Source organism: Schistocerca nitens, chromosome 1 (genome assembly GCF_023898315.1).
Source record: "Schistocerca nitens isolate TAMUIC-IGC-003100 chromosome 1, iqSchNite1.1, whole genome shotgun sequence".
Lineage (NCBI taxonomy): Eukaryota > Metazoa > Arthropoda > Insecta > Orthoptera > Acrididae > Schistocerca > Schistocerca nitens.
In genome coordinates this window covers 584335939-584351242 of record NC_064614.1, presented here as the reverse complement: position 1 = coordinate 584351242, position 15304 = coordinate 584335939, and the positions used below count along the sequence as shown (strand labels likewise).

Below are 15304 nucleotides of genomic sequence, written 5' to 3'. Positions count from 1 at the left end.
AGTCGCAAATCGGGTGCGATACTCGGTAAGCTCGTAAACTTTCAGTAATTTTATTTTTTCACTAAAATCACTATAAATTTTTTTCCGTTATCAGATTGTGATGAAATAAAGCCTACATATTGTCTCAAGCTCCACTCAAGTTATCTGTGGAAACCCCATGAAAATTCGTTCAGTACTTTTGGAGATTAGCGTGTTGAAATAGACACGTCGGTTTTACGGTTTTATTATTAGTACAGATATAAACACGTGAACGCAGATACATATTTTTGAAACACCATTTATGTTTAGCAAAACATTTGTTTAAGAGAAAAATAGGGCATATACAAAACCCTGAAAGCAATTTCTCCTCGGTTATCTAATAATGGAATTGGAGGACGTCTAATGAAACTGGTGCGGGAAGTCATATCCCACACAACGTCGGATAGCATGAGTCATGGAGACATTTCTAATGATAAGTCACGCTTCCACCACATTTGGCGCTTGCATATAAACATGTGAGTGGAATAATCCAATTATGCAGTCCGTGACTTACAAGGGAACATTCCAAAGGGCCTATAAACGATCTTGATGAGATTTGGCGGGTGTGTATAAGGGAAAAGTAGTGCAATACTTATTTTTTGTTTTTGCCCAATTTCACTTGTAAGAGGCAAAAAATAGCCCGAAATGTAATTTGGCAATTTAGGTTTAGAGGAAATATCTTCGATACGATGATGATATATAAAAATATTTTTCGTATAAAAGTTAATAAGTAATCAATGTTATTCAAAACTGTATAATTAGCTTTTGTAATTGATTTGAAATTTTACAAAATATCCCAGCACCATTAATTAATGTTGAAAAGTGAAACGTTCTGTTACAACATAAATTAAAGACGCTTTCAAGCCACGTACACTGCTATGTAATAAAGTCGGTTTCTGAAATACCATTTTTGGAAAATAAGCTGCACACAGTGTGCTGTCAGAGTATTTTTAACATGTTGTTGTGGTCTTCAGTCCTGAGACTGGTTTGATGCAGCTCTCCATGCTACTCTATCCTGTGCAAGCTTCATCTCCCAGTACCTACTGCAACCTACATCCTTCTGAATCTGTTTAGTGTATTCATCTCTTGGTCTCCCTCTACGGTTTTTACCCTCCACGCTGCCCTCCAATACTAAATTGGTGATCTCTTGATGCCTCAGAATATGCCCTACCAACCGATCCCTTCTTCTAGTCAAGCTGTGCCCCAAATTTCTCTTCTCCCTAGTTCTATTCAATGCCTCCTCATTAGTTATGTGATCTACGCATCTAATCTTCAGCATTCTTCTGTAGCACCACATTTCGAAAGCTTCTATTCTCTTCTTGTCCAAACTATTTATCGTCCATGTTTCGCTTCCATACATGGCTACACTCCATACAAATACTTTCAGAAACGACTTCCTGACACAAATGTCAGATTTTTATTTTACGTGTTACATTCATGGTTTTTTTTTTTTTTTTTTATATATATCGTTTCACGTATATACGAGGGGCGTTCAGAAAGTAAGCTCCGATCGGTCGCGAAATGGAAACGACTATGAAAATCCGATAAAGCTTTGCACAGATGTGTTGGGTAGTGTCTCTAGTATAACCCCAGTTAGCATCACGTCGCTCTTCTCATTTCTGAGCTCGCAGTGAGTGCGTAAAGATGTCTAGAAAATAGTGTCTGCCGCCAAGTACGTGGGCCTGGTGAGAAATTTCGCCTGAAGCTATGCAGCTAACATTACATAACTGTCGTGCTGTTTCTTCTTCAAGACAATTCTCAGCCGCATTCTGCAGGGGCAATGAAGATGCTCCTGCATCGTTTTCAAATGAAAATGTGAGATTACCCTCAATACAGTCCGCAATTGTCTCCCCCTGAGTTTCATCTCTGGTCACATGAACCGCTGTCTTTGAAAACAACATTTTGACACAGACAACGAGGTGTAGGCCAGCGTGGAGAATTGGCGGAAAGCACTGGCGGCTGCCTTCTATGATGAGGCTATTGAAAAGTTGGTACAACGCTATGACAAAAGTCTAAGTCAGAACGGCGACTACGTAGAGAAGTAGCTGAAAGGTGTAGCTAATTGTTACAAGTAAAACATTTCTGATGTTCACTGTGGTTTCAATTTGGCAATCAATCGGAGCTTACTTTCTGAACAGGCCTCGTATATTATGTTAATTGAAAACCATGAGGGTTGCCCATGAAAGTAATGCATCGCATTTTTTTCTCAGCCGAAAACAACGCTATGAATGCGGAATGTTAGGCATGTATTATTTTAAGTCTAATAAGTGAGCGCGCCAAGTTTCCATCACTTCCGACAGATAACGTAGTTGCAGGACAGTTTCAAAATGGCGTCTATAGGTGATGTACGTTAGAAGCAACGTGCCGTCATTGAATTTCTCAGCGCAGAGAAAGAAACTTTGGGGAATATTCAGAAACGCTCGAGCAAAGTCCATGGAGCATCTGCTGTCGAGAAAAGTACAGTTAATCGCTGGGCACGGAGGGTGAGATCATCAGAAGGCGGTTCGGCGGAGCTTCACGATTTGCAGCGGTCGGGGGAGAGCGTCCACGGCTGTCACACCTGACATGTTGCTGCGAGCTGATGAGGTCATTCGCGAGGACAGATGCATTACGACTCGGCAGTTGGCGCTGCATCTGTCAATGAGCAAGGGAAGTGTGGATGCAATTATCTGCACTCTTGGATATCCGAAAGTCTGTATACCGACCGACAGGGCATACACGTCCTTGTTTCGTGCTGAAGGAAGGCCGTAGAACGGGATGGAGATTACGTGGAAAAATAGGGTTTGTAGATAAAACACCATTCTTTGGTGTGTGTAATTCCCATTCTATTCAGTAAAGAATTGATGAAGAAAAAAATGCAGGACATTACTTTCTGGGCAACCCCTGTATAAGTAACTCATTTTATGATAGAAAATAATTACAATAATGACAATAATCTTTAAGGAAATGCTCAATACATAACGTTTCTTACAACATGCACATAAAAGGAAAGAAATTTCTTCAGGTAATACACACGACGGAGAAGACAATATAAAACAATATATGGGAGGATTTCAAATTGTCACGCCGCGCGGGATAGCCGCCTGGTCATGGGTACCTTTCCACGGTTCGTGCGGCTCTGCTTGTCGGGAGTTCGAGTCCTCCCTCGGTCACGGGTAGGTGTGTTGTCCTTAGCGTAAGTTAGATTAAGTAGTGTGTAAGTCTAGGGACCGATGACCTCAGCAGTATAGTCCCCTAGGAACTTACCACAAATTTTCAATTTGTCACGAGTGAACTTCTAAGAATCTCATTTGTATCAGGCATATTTCAGTACATAGGTAAGCCTTGTCGAAGAGAATTGTTTGTGTACTAGCGACTGTAGTTTGACTAGATTGTTTCTCAAGTGGAGACTGACATCATAATCGTTCAACAGAACTGTATCTGAAAACGTTCTCACGAAGTTCTTTCAACATCGACAACCGCATACATTCCGCGACTGTACGTGTGCGATCGACCCCTTTGGGATCACCAGCTGAAGAAGTTCCTTATCCTCGGGATCGATGCTTTAAACAGTTCTTTCAGACTGATCAGAAACAAAAGAATACTTGTTGGACTATTTTGTCCCCTCCATACATCAAGATCGTTTATTGACACTTGGTAATGCTCCCTTCTTAGTGAGAACGGATATAAATCGGCTGCTGTATCACATTTTGTAATGCCAAAGGACAGCCACAAAAAACAGATATGTACGCAGTGACAAAAAAAGAAGCATAACGTGACTAACGCACCGTCAGCCCAGACACAAAGCGAGATGTCAGCTGTACGTGAGGGAGGCCGCCAATTCGGAGAGAATTTTTCTGGAGGAAAACACATCAGAGGCAGGCAGTTTGGGGGAAGGCAGCGCCGCGCCGCCGGTATGCGGCCGACCTGTAAATAAAATTCAAAGCGTTCCTGGCGGGCCTTTGATGCCGGCCCGCATCCCCGGGCCGTCTTTTTGTAGCAGAGCCGTCCCGTCCTGTGCGGCGCGGAACGGTGCGCTTCTTCCGCGGAACAGAAGAGTAGCGCAGCGGCGAGTGCGCACGACAAACGGCCGCTTCTGCACGCGACGTGCGAGGGCACTCGTTTCGGAAGGCGGAGCTGCGGCGGCCGGCGGGCAGCGCGCGGTATGAGGGCAGCGCTGGCTAGCGGCGTTCAACCCATCGCCTTATACTGCCGGCTCACAGCCGGTCGCAAGTTTCAAGTCCGATGTTATGTTTCCGTCTGTGAGAGAGGCCGAGCGGTTGTAGCTTCTTCTTCCCTGTTAATAGATACCATTGGAAAGCTGTGAAATCGGTATGTGGCCGGCCGGTGTGGCCGTGCGGTTCTAGGCGCTTCAGTCTGGAACCGCGTGACTGCTACGGTCGCAGGTTCGAATCCTGCCTCGGGCATGGATGTGTGTGATGTCCTTAGGTTAGTTAGGTTTAAGTAGTTCTAAGTTCTAGGGGACTGATGACCACAGCAGTTAAGTCCCATAGTGCTCAGAGCCATTTGAACCATTTTTTCAAATCCATCTGTTTGGTGTTGTATAACACACTCGATTTCTCACAGTGTTTTGCGAACTATAAGCAATTGTTTTCAGGTTGAGTTAGGTTTATCCCCCCCTCCCCCCCCCCCCTCCCCTCCAAACCTCTCAAGAACACAGCTTCCAGACATTGTGTAGTGTGCATAACAAGGAAGAAGAAAACTATGAGTGTAAGAATAGTGTAGTGGCGTTGCATTTTTTCGAGTATGCCACACCAAAAAAAACTTTTAAAGCAGTATTATCTTCACTCTTTATCACTTCAATAAATATTAAAGATAGTTTAGTAAAGAATACCGATCAAAAAACTATGTCATTTTGAGAAAAGTGTGTAAGACACAATATGATGATTTTCATAAATTTAAACAGTGCATATACGGTCGACTGTAGCTTCCGGCACGGTAGCTCAGCGTGTTCGGTCAGAGGGTTTAGCTACCCTCCGTAATAAAAAAAACCTGAGTGAACGGATCAACGAACAACCTGAATGAGTGTCAACAGACGTCCGGCAGGAAAAAGTCAACGAACAATACAGAACAAAATGGGAATAAAAAACCTATGGGGAAAAATGTTAGTAACTCAATGAGTTATGGGAGGGAGGGGGGAGGGGAAATTGACCGAAAACATCAATTTTCAGTTTATTTTTTATCTATTAGGAGAACTCGTGGACAATAATTTCCCAGAGTTTCAGTGATGAAATCGCATCCGCAGCGCCTGAGAAGTAATTAAATACGTGACTCGAGATATATGACAAAGGGGAATGGCCCGATGACTTTCTTGCAACGGTAGTGATACCAACTGAGAAAAAGAGAAATACCTAAAAATGTGAAGAGCATAGGACTATCAGCCTAATTTCTCATGCTGCTAAAGTACTGCTGAGAGTGATGAACAGACTGTATCGCAAATAGGATAGATGGATTGGGGAGGCACAGTTTGGATTTAGAAGAGGAAAAGGAACAAGAGATGCTACTGGTCTGTTCAAAAATGTTCAAATATGTGTGAAATCTTATGGGACTTAACTGCTAAGGTCATCAGTCTCTAAGCTTACACACTACTTAACCTAAATTATCCTAAGGACAAACACACACACACCCATGCCCGAGGGAGGACTCGAACCTCCGCCGGGTCCAGCCGCACAGTCGATCACTGCAGCGCCTTAAACTGCTCGGCTAAACCCTCGCGGCTACTGGTCTGTTAAGAATAATAGGAGAAAGATACATGGAGAAAAGTAGCCATTTTTGCTGTGTTAATTAGTATAAGAAAAGCTTTCGACAGAGTACGACGGACCAAGCTGATGAATATTTTGAAGAGGCATGGAGTACACTGGAAGGAGAGACGACTGGTACAGAATGTTTATTTACGACAGAAAATAAGAATGACTGGAAATGAAATGTGTGAAGGAAGCAGCATTGGAAGCGATATTGCCTCTCTCCTTTATTGTTAAATTTATATCTGGAAGAGATTATTGTGAAAGGCTTGTATGGAAAAAGAGGAGTGTGGATTGGCGGAAGGACTTGCTGATGACGTGGTATTAGTGGCAGGAAGTGAACGAACTGTAAATAAAGTGCTAAAAAATCTGAATGATGCTTGTGTGGGATATGGGATAAGAATCAATACAGCAAAAACAGACGATGGTGATCGTCAAAGTAAGGAGTGCATGTATAAAGATCGGACAAGTTGTTAATAGCCAAGTAAGAGCATTTAACTACCTTGGAGGTACTATTACTGAGGACCTGAGATGCCACCAGGAGGTGAAAACTCGCACTGCTTCAGTCAACGAGACGTTCAATACAAAGAGGAGATTATGTGGCAAACTAGATAAAGTTTGAGGAAAAGACCTAGCAAGTGTTTGTCTCAACTGTGGCACTCTATGGGGCAGAAACATGGACACTGAGACGAGAGGATCAGAAAGGCTACAAGAGTTTGAGATGTGGATGTGGAGGAGAATGGAGAGGATAAGCTGCATGGAAAGAGTCAGTAACGAAAGAGTTTTGGAAATTGTTGGTGAGGGAAGAATGCAGCTGCAGATTATAAGAGAAAGGGAGAAGTACTGGACGAGACATGCAATGAGATGGGAGTGCCTGTTAACAGACGCTTTGGAAGATCTACTTCGTGCGAGGAGATTGAGAGGAAGAAGTAGAAATAAGACTATAGTCGACATAAAGGGAAGTGGAAATTACGCGAATCGGAAGAGGATGGCAGAACGCAAGAGACCATGGAGAGTTACCTAGTGAAGACCTACCTTTGGGCAGAACACTGGTGACAGAAGACGACGACGATGACGACGACGATGACGACGACGATGACGACGACGATGACGACGACGATGACGACGACGATGACGACGACGATGACGACGACGATGACGACGACGATGACGACGACGATGACGACGACGATGACGACGACGATGACGACGACGACGACGATGACGATGACGACGACGATGACGATGATGACGATGATGATGATGATGATGATGATGATGATGATGATGATGATGATGATGATGATGATGATGATGATGACGATGATGATGATGATAATAACTTTCCTGTTAAGCCCACTTTTTGAAGCAATACTTCAGTACCAGCTCGGTGAACAAAGGTTCCGTGAATTACTTTCAAGCAAACTTGCATGGGATATATCTAAGCGGCTGTGGTATGTACTCTTTTGTTTCATAGATCATCTGTGAATCGGATTCGTAGTGTTCACGGCAAAACACAGAATTCAGATGAGCCTCCCAATTCATTCATATGGAAACAGTGCCTCATTTTTATCTGCTGCAGTTGTCAGCACTGCAACTTATGATGCAGTTCTTATATTTAATGATGGGAGGACGAAGGTATTTGAAACAACGGGCTTTAAGATAAGAAATTTAGCTCTAGACACCTTGAGAAAGATAGATTTACAATGCCTCTGTGCAGCTGAAAGGTCAGTTGAAGACCTGGCAGAGTAAAAGTAGTCAGAAAACAAGAAACCAGAAGAGAAGTCTTAAAGGGAAACAGGATGCTGAGTACAAATCTAGGACCTTCAGAAGAGGTGACGTAAGAAAAACCATTAGGTTGAACTTGAAATTGCATTTCCTAAAGTTTATGTATCTTTTTCTCAGAATTTATGAAGACTAGAGTTATGAAATTTTTTACACTTATTTCTATAAATCCTATAAACGTAGTCTTAGGAGCAAATTTCTAAATTGCTGGGATATGGGACAAAATGCTTGGAATTCTGCATTTTTTACAATCGTATTGACTAACAGGATCACGTTAACAACTTCAGTTCCTCTTCTTCCTTTCTTGTTGTTTCCTATTTTTCCAGTATTCCCTCATTTTCTCCCCATGAAGTTCTTTCCTTTCCTCTGTCCATGTTGTTCCCCATATTTTATTTCTTCTGCTTTGAAAGCCTTCCAAATTTAGTATTTTACTTTTAAAACGGTTTCTTTCTGCTATTTCTGATTCTTTGATGTTGTTTCTGTCTAGATCTTTCCTTACTTCTGTAATCCATGCTGTTGTCGATTTCTTCTTCCAGAAATATAGGAGTATTTGTTTTGTTAGTCTATATCCGTCCATTCGGTAGATGTGTCCAAAAAGGTTAATCTTCGTTTGGCCATTACTTCAGATATTTTCTCTATATTTTTGTAGATCTCCTCATGACTTCTTATTTTCCAACCTACTGAAGTTTTTATTGCACCCATTATTTTTCCAATAATCCTTCTTTCCAGTACCTCTAATTTGTCCATCTTATAGTTCGTCGTTAGGAATTCAAATACAAACATTCTGGTCGTACCCCTGTGGTGTAGTGTTTTAGTTTTGTTTTTCTAGATATATATTTCTTATTGTAAATGTTTTTGGTTAAACCATATGCTCTTTCCATTTTGTTAATTCTTACATCTATTGCAGATTTTTCTAGTCCATTCTGTTATATAGTTTCTACAAGATATTTAACTTTATTTACTCGCTCTACTTTACCTATTTGAGTTTTTATGAATTTGGCGCATTTTTTATATTTGTCATGAATTTTGTTTTTTCAGCTGAAATTTTGAGACCAGTTCCGTTTGCTATTTTTTCCAGGTTTATTTGAGTAACTGCTTCTGTCAGGTTTTCTGGAAGTATTGCAAAACTATCCGAAAAAGCCAATCAGTTTACCTGAATTCCATTTGTTTTCCTTCCCAGAGTTATTGGTTCAATTTTTTAATTTTTTAGCTCTGAATTCCAGATCCTTACAATTTTTTCTAGAACACAAACAGTAAAGATAATAAGCCATCACCTTGTCTAACACCAGTTTTTATTTCAAATGGCTGAGATACTTCTCCCATAAATTTGACTTTACATATTGTACCTGTTAGTGTTTCATGAATTATATTTGGTAATTCTGATTTAACACCAAATTCCATAATTAACTTATCTATCGTTTCTCTGTCTATACAATCAAATGCTTTCTTGAAATCAATAAATGACACTATTATTGGTTTGCTGGTTAACATTCTGTGGCGAATTATTGACTTGAAATTAAAAATTTGTTCTGCACGGGATCTTCCTTTTCGAAAACCGCCCTCATATGCTCCCAGGTATTTGTCTAATGTATTTACCACTCTTTTCAGGAAAGTATTTTGTATGCCACTGGCAGAAGTACCACTCCTCTGTAATAATTGGCGTTTTATTTGTCTCCATTTTTATGTAGCAGGTGGATTAATGCTGTTTTCCATTCAACTGGAATCTTTTCAGTTTTCCAAATGTTCTCAAAAAGCAGCTGTAGATACTTTGATTTTTGGTTCTGACCACTTCAATACTTCTGCTGTTTTCACCACTTGCCTTATTGTTTTTGAGTGTTTTCATGGCTTCATGAATTTCTAACTCTGTTGGTGGGAAGTCTTCCTCTAGGTTTTGAGGTGTCACTGGAAATTCTAATTAATCTGTTGGAAATGGACAGTTTAACAAGCTTTTCAAAACATTTTGCTAAAATTTCACAGTTTTCTTTGTTATTTAATCCCATTTTGCCATTTTCGTCTTTGAAACAAATACTTGGTGCCTGGTGTCCATTAAGTATGTGCTTAAAGGTTTGGTAAAAATTTCTAGTATTATTTTTGGTGAAATTTTCTTCTATTTCAATAAGCTGGGAATTTTTAAAGTGTCTTGTGATTTTCCTGATTATTTTTGATGTTTCTTTTCTTTGTTGTCCGAATTGTTCAAAGTCTTCCTCGTTTTTCGAACATCTCCATTTTCTCCATTTTTGAGCTCTTTGTATCACTGCTTCTTCACACTCCTCATTCCACCATGTCTTCTTTTTATTCTTGGCCAATCCTCAAGTTTTCTCTGCTGCTTGAGTTATTTCATCTGAAGATCACCCTCTTTACTTGTCTCAATTTCTTCTCAAATTTTTTCTGTTTTCTATATTAGCTGTAGTGGTGTCGTATCTGATCACTTTCTTAGTCGCCTTTTTTGTTTTAGATGGGAAAATTTTTATTTTAATCTTAGAGAGATAATGATCTGAATCGAATTCCCCATTTCTAACTGTTTTAACATTGGTAATTTCCGTGATATACCTTTTAGGTATGGCTACGTGATCCAGTTGAAATTCTCCTAGGTTTGGATTTGCATGTCTCCAAGTTTTGGCTTTTCTTGGTAGTTTGCGGAAATGTGTGGGCATGAGTTTTAACTGGAATATTTTACACATATTGATCAGTCTTTCACCATCTCTGTTTGTTCTTGAGTGTGCTGGATTTTCACCTACAATAGTCCTAAATTTCTTTGCCCTCCCAATTTGCGCATTTTACCTTATATTTACAGAACTATTATTAAAAATTATTAAAATTATCCTGTTCGATATATTCAAAAAGATCATGGAGAAGCTTACTCTGCGAAGGAGATTAAATGAGGCTAATTTTGGAGAAATCTCTTGAATAGTTTTGAAGGAAAAGGTAGATATATTACTTTTTAAAAGTAAAAATTTTAATACCCTAAAAAAAGTTAAATATGTGTAATCCAAGGGACTTAACAGTGAAGGTGTTAATTTCCTCTAAAGCATGGTACAAAATTTCATTGTCATATCTTCAAAATTGTTGATATGGTGCATTTTTAAAATTGTGTGTTTCTCATGAACATCCCCCATTAAGCAGAACGCTCCTGACAAACAGTTCTGCCACCAGTATACGTTGTGGAAACTTCTAATTCCGGGGTGGGGAAACTTCTTATAGTACCGTGTACATCATTGCCAGAATCTCTACTTCTTATCTTCACCGCATCTTTCCATATTAATGTACTGCTGGGCATAGCAGGCAGGATAGCAAATTTTATTTATTGTGCATATAATACACTGCCTGACAAAAGTGATGCAGTGGTTGGATGTCACTTTAATTTCGTACATGTACACTCCATTGGCGGGTATGTAAATAATTAGAGCTGCAATTCTCTGTGACTGGTAGAACGGACACCAGGGTGCATTAGTGTCGTTTGTGTTTAGTGTAGTTGCCAGGTCTATTAGGGTATATAAGGGGCGTGAACACCGTCAGTATTTAGTGATCACTGTGAAGGATACGGGGCTGCCACGCACTGGTGTGAGACAGCATTATCAGCACCAGACAGACATTGAAAGGCGTGTCATTGTGCATCTGTGTTTGGCCAACTGGTCCAATCGTGCAATATCCAAATTTGTGGGACATTCGGAATTGACAGTGGACCCATGTTGGACTTCATGAAAAGCGCGCGAAGGCATTATCTTCGTTAAAGTTCCGGTCAACCACTTCCCACCACCACAATGGTGGATCGCCATGTGGTGTACCACGCACATCCTAAACCGTTCATAACTGTACCTGTCATCCGAAAACAATTAATGGACTACCTGCAACAAGCTACGTCTTACCACACTACTCGTGGACTGGCAGCAGCCGGAGTAGGGAATTAGCACTGCAGGCATAGGCTGCCATTAACATAACAACACAATCGATTGCGTCTGGAGTGACGCCATGCCTGGTAAACATGGACCACTGATGAAAAGCGTAGCATTCTGTTCAGTAAGGAATCATGGTCCTGCACTAACGTGATTTGAATGTATACAGGGTGCAATATTTAGACCCTTCTTTGCTACCACGAGATAGCTACTTTGTGTACTAATCGGGCTGAGCGAAGTGTCGAAATGAGCTTGCATATCAGGTACGGGTACGTCGTTCCGTACCGCTTCAGCTGTGTACAAGGGTTCATCAATCGTAGTGACTGGCGAGTGTTGGCGTTCCAGGTTCTCAGCCATGTATGACCATATGTTTCGAATTGGTCGAACACACACTGAATCGGAGTAGGTAAGGAGAGCACTGGGAACATTCGGTTTTTCTGTTAACTTGCTGAAAGATAGTGTCAGAGTCCGCAAAAATAGCGCACAGACTTCAGCTGGAAAACGTCAGAAATGTAACAACTGCTATCCAATTATCTGCTTTGCGAATCAGAGGTGGTATTGTACCCATAGCCTGACGCCAAGTCCTGCGCCTGTGTGTCGATGATGAATGCAGTCCGGCAGCGTTCGTTCTCTTCGGTGCCACCACATAGCGATACATCCATCATGATTCCTCTGAAAAGACGATGTCCTGCCACTCCTGCATCCTGCATGTTCTTGCGTGCAGCACTGCATGTTGCCACTTTATTGAAAGCAACACCGGTGGTATCTGTGCTGACAATTCATGGCTCTCCAGACGTTGTCGTACTGTCTGTGTGAAACTTAACGTGCTGCAAACAAGACCATTTCGCCGGCCACGGTGGCCGGGCGGTTCTAGGCGCTACAGTCTGGAACCGCGCGACCGCTACGGTTGCAGGTTCGAATCCTGCCTCGGGCATGGATGTGTGTGACGTCCTTAGGTTAGTTAGGTTTAAGTAGTTCTAAGTTCTAGGGGACTGATGACCTCAGAAGTTAAGTCCCATAGTGCTCAGAGCCATTTGAACCAAGACCAAGACCATTTCCTAACTTGAGGTGCGTTACATGGCCCTGATATCGTACACAGTTCAGTGAACGATACACCTGTCCTCTCCAGTGTTAGTTGCGTAGGGCCATAGAGATACTTCATGGTCTTAAGTGATCCTAGAAGAATTCTGTTCGTGAGTTAGGGAGAGTTTAAAGTAGACTTGGACGGCAGTGAGAATTTGGAACGAAGTGGTCAGGTTAATCCGTGCAGTTGTGTGAACCGCTGTGCAAAGGTGGCTTACTGGCTTACGCGCCTGCCTAGTAAGCGGGAGACCTGAGTTCCATTCCGGGCCTTGGTACAAATTTTCACTTGCTACTTCTGTCTTTATACACTCTGTGATCAAAAGTATCCCGACACTTGGCAGAAAAGGACTTACAAGTTCGTGTGGCGCCCTCCATCGATAATGTTGGAATTAAATATGGTGTTGGCCCACCCTTAGGCTTGATGACAGCTTCCACTCTCGCAGACATACGTTCAATCAGGTGCTGGAAGGTTTCTTGGGGAATGACAGCCATTATTCACGGAGTGCTGCACTGAGGAGAGGTATCGATGTCGGTCGGTGAGGCCTGGCACGAAGTCGGCGTTCCAAAACATCCCAAAGGTGTTCTGTAGGATTCAGGTCAGGACTCTGTGCAGGCCAGTCCATACCCACACCCTGCCATCGGATCGCCACATTGTGTACCGTGATTCGTCACTCCACACAACGTTTTTCCACTGTTCAATCGTCTAATGTTTACGCTCCTTATACCAATCGAGGCATCGTTTGGCATTTACCGGCGTTATGTGTGGCTTATGAGCAGCCGCTCGATTATGAAGTCCAAGTTTTTCTCACCTCCCACCTAACTGTCATAGTACTTGCAGTGGATCCTGACGCAGTTTGGGATTCCTGTGAGATGGCATGGATTTATGTCTGCCTATTACACATCACGACCCTGTTCAACTGTCGACGGTCTCTGTCAGTCAACAGACGAGATCGGCCTGTACGCTTTTGTGCTGTACGTGTACCTTCACTATCACATCGGAAACAGTAGGCCTAGGAATGTTTAGGAGTTTAGAAATCTCGCGTACAAACGTATGACACAAGTGACACCCAATCACCAGACCACGTAAGAAGCCCGTGAGTTGAGCGGAGCACCCCATTCTGCTCTCTCTCGCGATGTCTTATGACTACTGAGGTCGCTGATATGGAGTACCTAGTAGTAGGTGGCAGCACGATGCACCTAATATGAAAAATGTATGTTTTTGGGGGTGTCCGGATACTTTTGATCACATAGTGTGCGTGAAAAGATATGGAATGTAGTGATTCCACCTACGTATATCTTGCGTAAAGCCCATAAAGATAAAATGGGAGGGATTCGGGCTTATTGGAAATCGTTCTTCCCGCGAACCATTCGCGAGTGGAACAGGAAAGGGGGAAAGTGATAGTTTTACACAAAATACTCTCCACACCACACAGCATTGTGGCTTGCGGAGTATAGGTGTAGAATACTACGGAGGGGTATCTCAGTAGAATTTCTTTGTTCTTAGATAACGGTGATCCAAATGACACATTTACTGCACTTGTCACCAACAAGCGACATTCTCTGTTGTCCCAGCGCCGCCTGGAGTTCAGCTCCACCAAAGTTATACCGTTCCCTCAAAATGACTGAACGTCTGCCTCCCCTACCGCGTCCACCTGCCCTGACCCACCTGAATCCTGTATGTCTCTCTCGTCTCCTACGTTCAACTCAACAGATTTGCTACGCTTCACGTAAACTTGATACCAACAATACTTCCTTCATGACTACCAACTCTCGTAATCTTTTGGGCCTACATCATTACAGTCTCCTCTCCGATTCCTTCCCTAGACATTTCTCCATATCCCGTCCCAACGAAACTTTAACCACCTCGCCCTGTCTGACCAAGAAATCAGATCAGAGCTCTACCAACCTCCTAACTTTAAACGACATACTCCTTTTTCTCTACGTGGTACGGTTCCTTTACACCCTCCAGTTCCAACAGTTAGGTTCGAGGCCCTCAATCCCCTCTACCTATCCTACATTCTTGCAAAACAGTCTCCCGAAAAACATCATCACACACAATATTACTCAGTTCCTAATCATAAAAAATAGACTTTTATCTTTTTAAGAAATCCCCAAGAGAACCATCGCTATTTTAGATTACCCTTTGATTGGTCTTTATTCGTGATCGGTCACCTGTATTTCAAGTAGAGAAAACACGCTCTTACAAACTGGTCCTGAAGTGCGATTGACTTACTAAAGTCATAAGTTTTGTAATGCACAGAAGCAAGTGTTCACAAAAATATAAGCTGGAGGCGCCGGGTATCGATCCCGGTACCTCTCACATGCTAAGCGAGCGCTCTACCATCTGAGCTACGCCCCCAGATACATAAGAACGACCTCACATTTAGCTGAACTTGTACGTGCCAGACTTTCTCCGCTGCGTGTTGGCCGTGTCGGTGGGGAGGCGGAGCAACTGGAAGGCAGAACGCAGGACGGGACAGCAGCAGAAGCCGTCCACTCACGTCGCTCTGTAGATTACGTCAGGGCCGCAGTGGTTTCTGTTCCACACATCCGTAGTGATGACGTCTTCAAGTATGTGGATCGTGTCATAAAAGGAGAATACATACTACTTGTAAGGGTACAGATATCGGTACAGTACTTGACTGAACGAATCTAATCTCAAGCTACTTTGCTAGAGCACAGCCCCATAGTTCTAGGAGGGCAGATTGGTGCCTAGAGATGGTTTGGCGCGAAGGACTGAGTCAGTCGCACCAGAGCCATCACGCTAGTAGGACGCGTACATGA

The 15304-nt window shown here is 42.3% G+C and overlaps 1 non-coding gene across 1 annotated transcript; it reads right to left on the bottom strand.

Moving 5' to 3' along the window:
* Positions 1-14806: 14806 nt before the first annotated feature.
* Trnaa-agc (transfer RNA alanine (anticodon AGC)) lies at positions 14807-14879 on the bottom strand. Its single transcript has one exon. It is a non-coding gene; the product is annotated as a tRNA-Ala (tRNA).
* Positions 14880-15304: the final 425 nt, after the last annotated feature.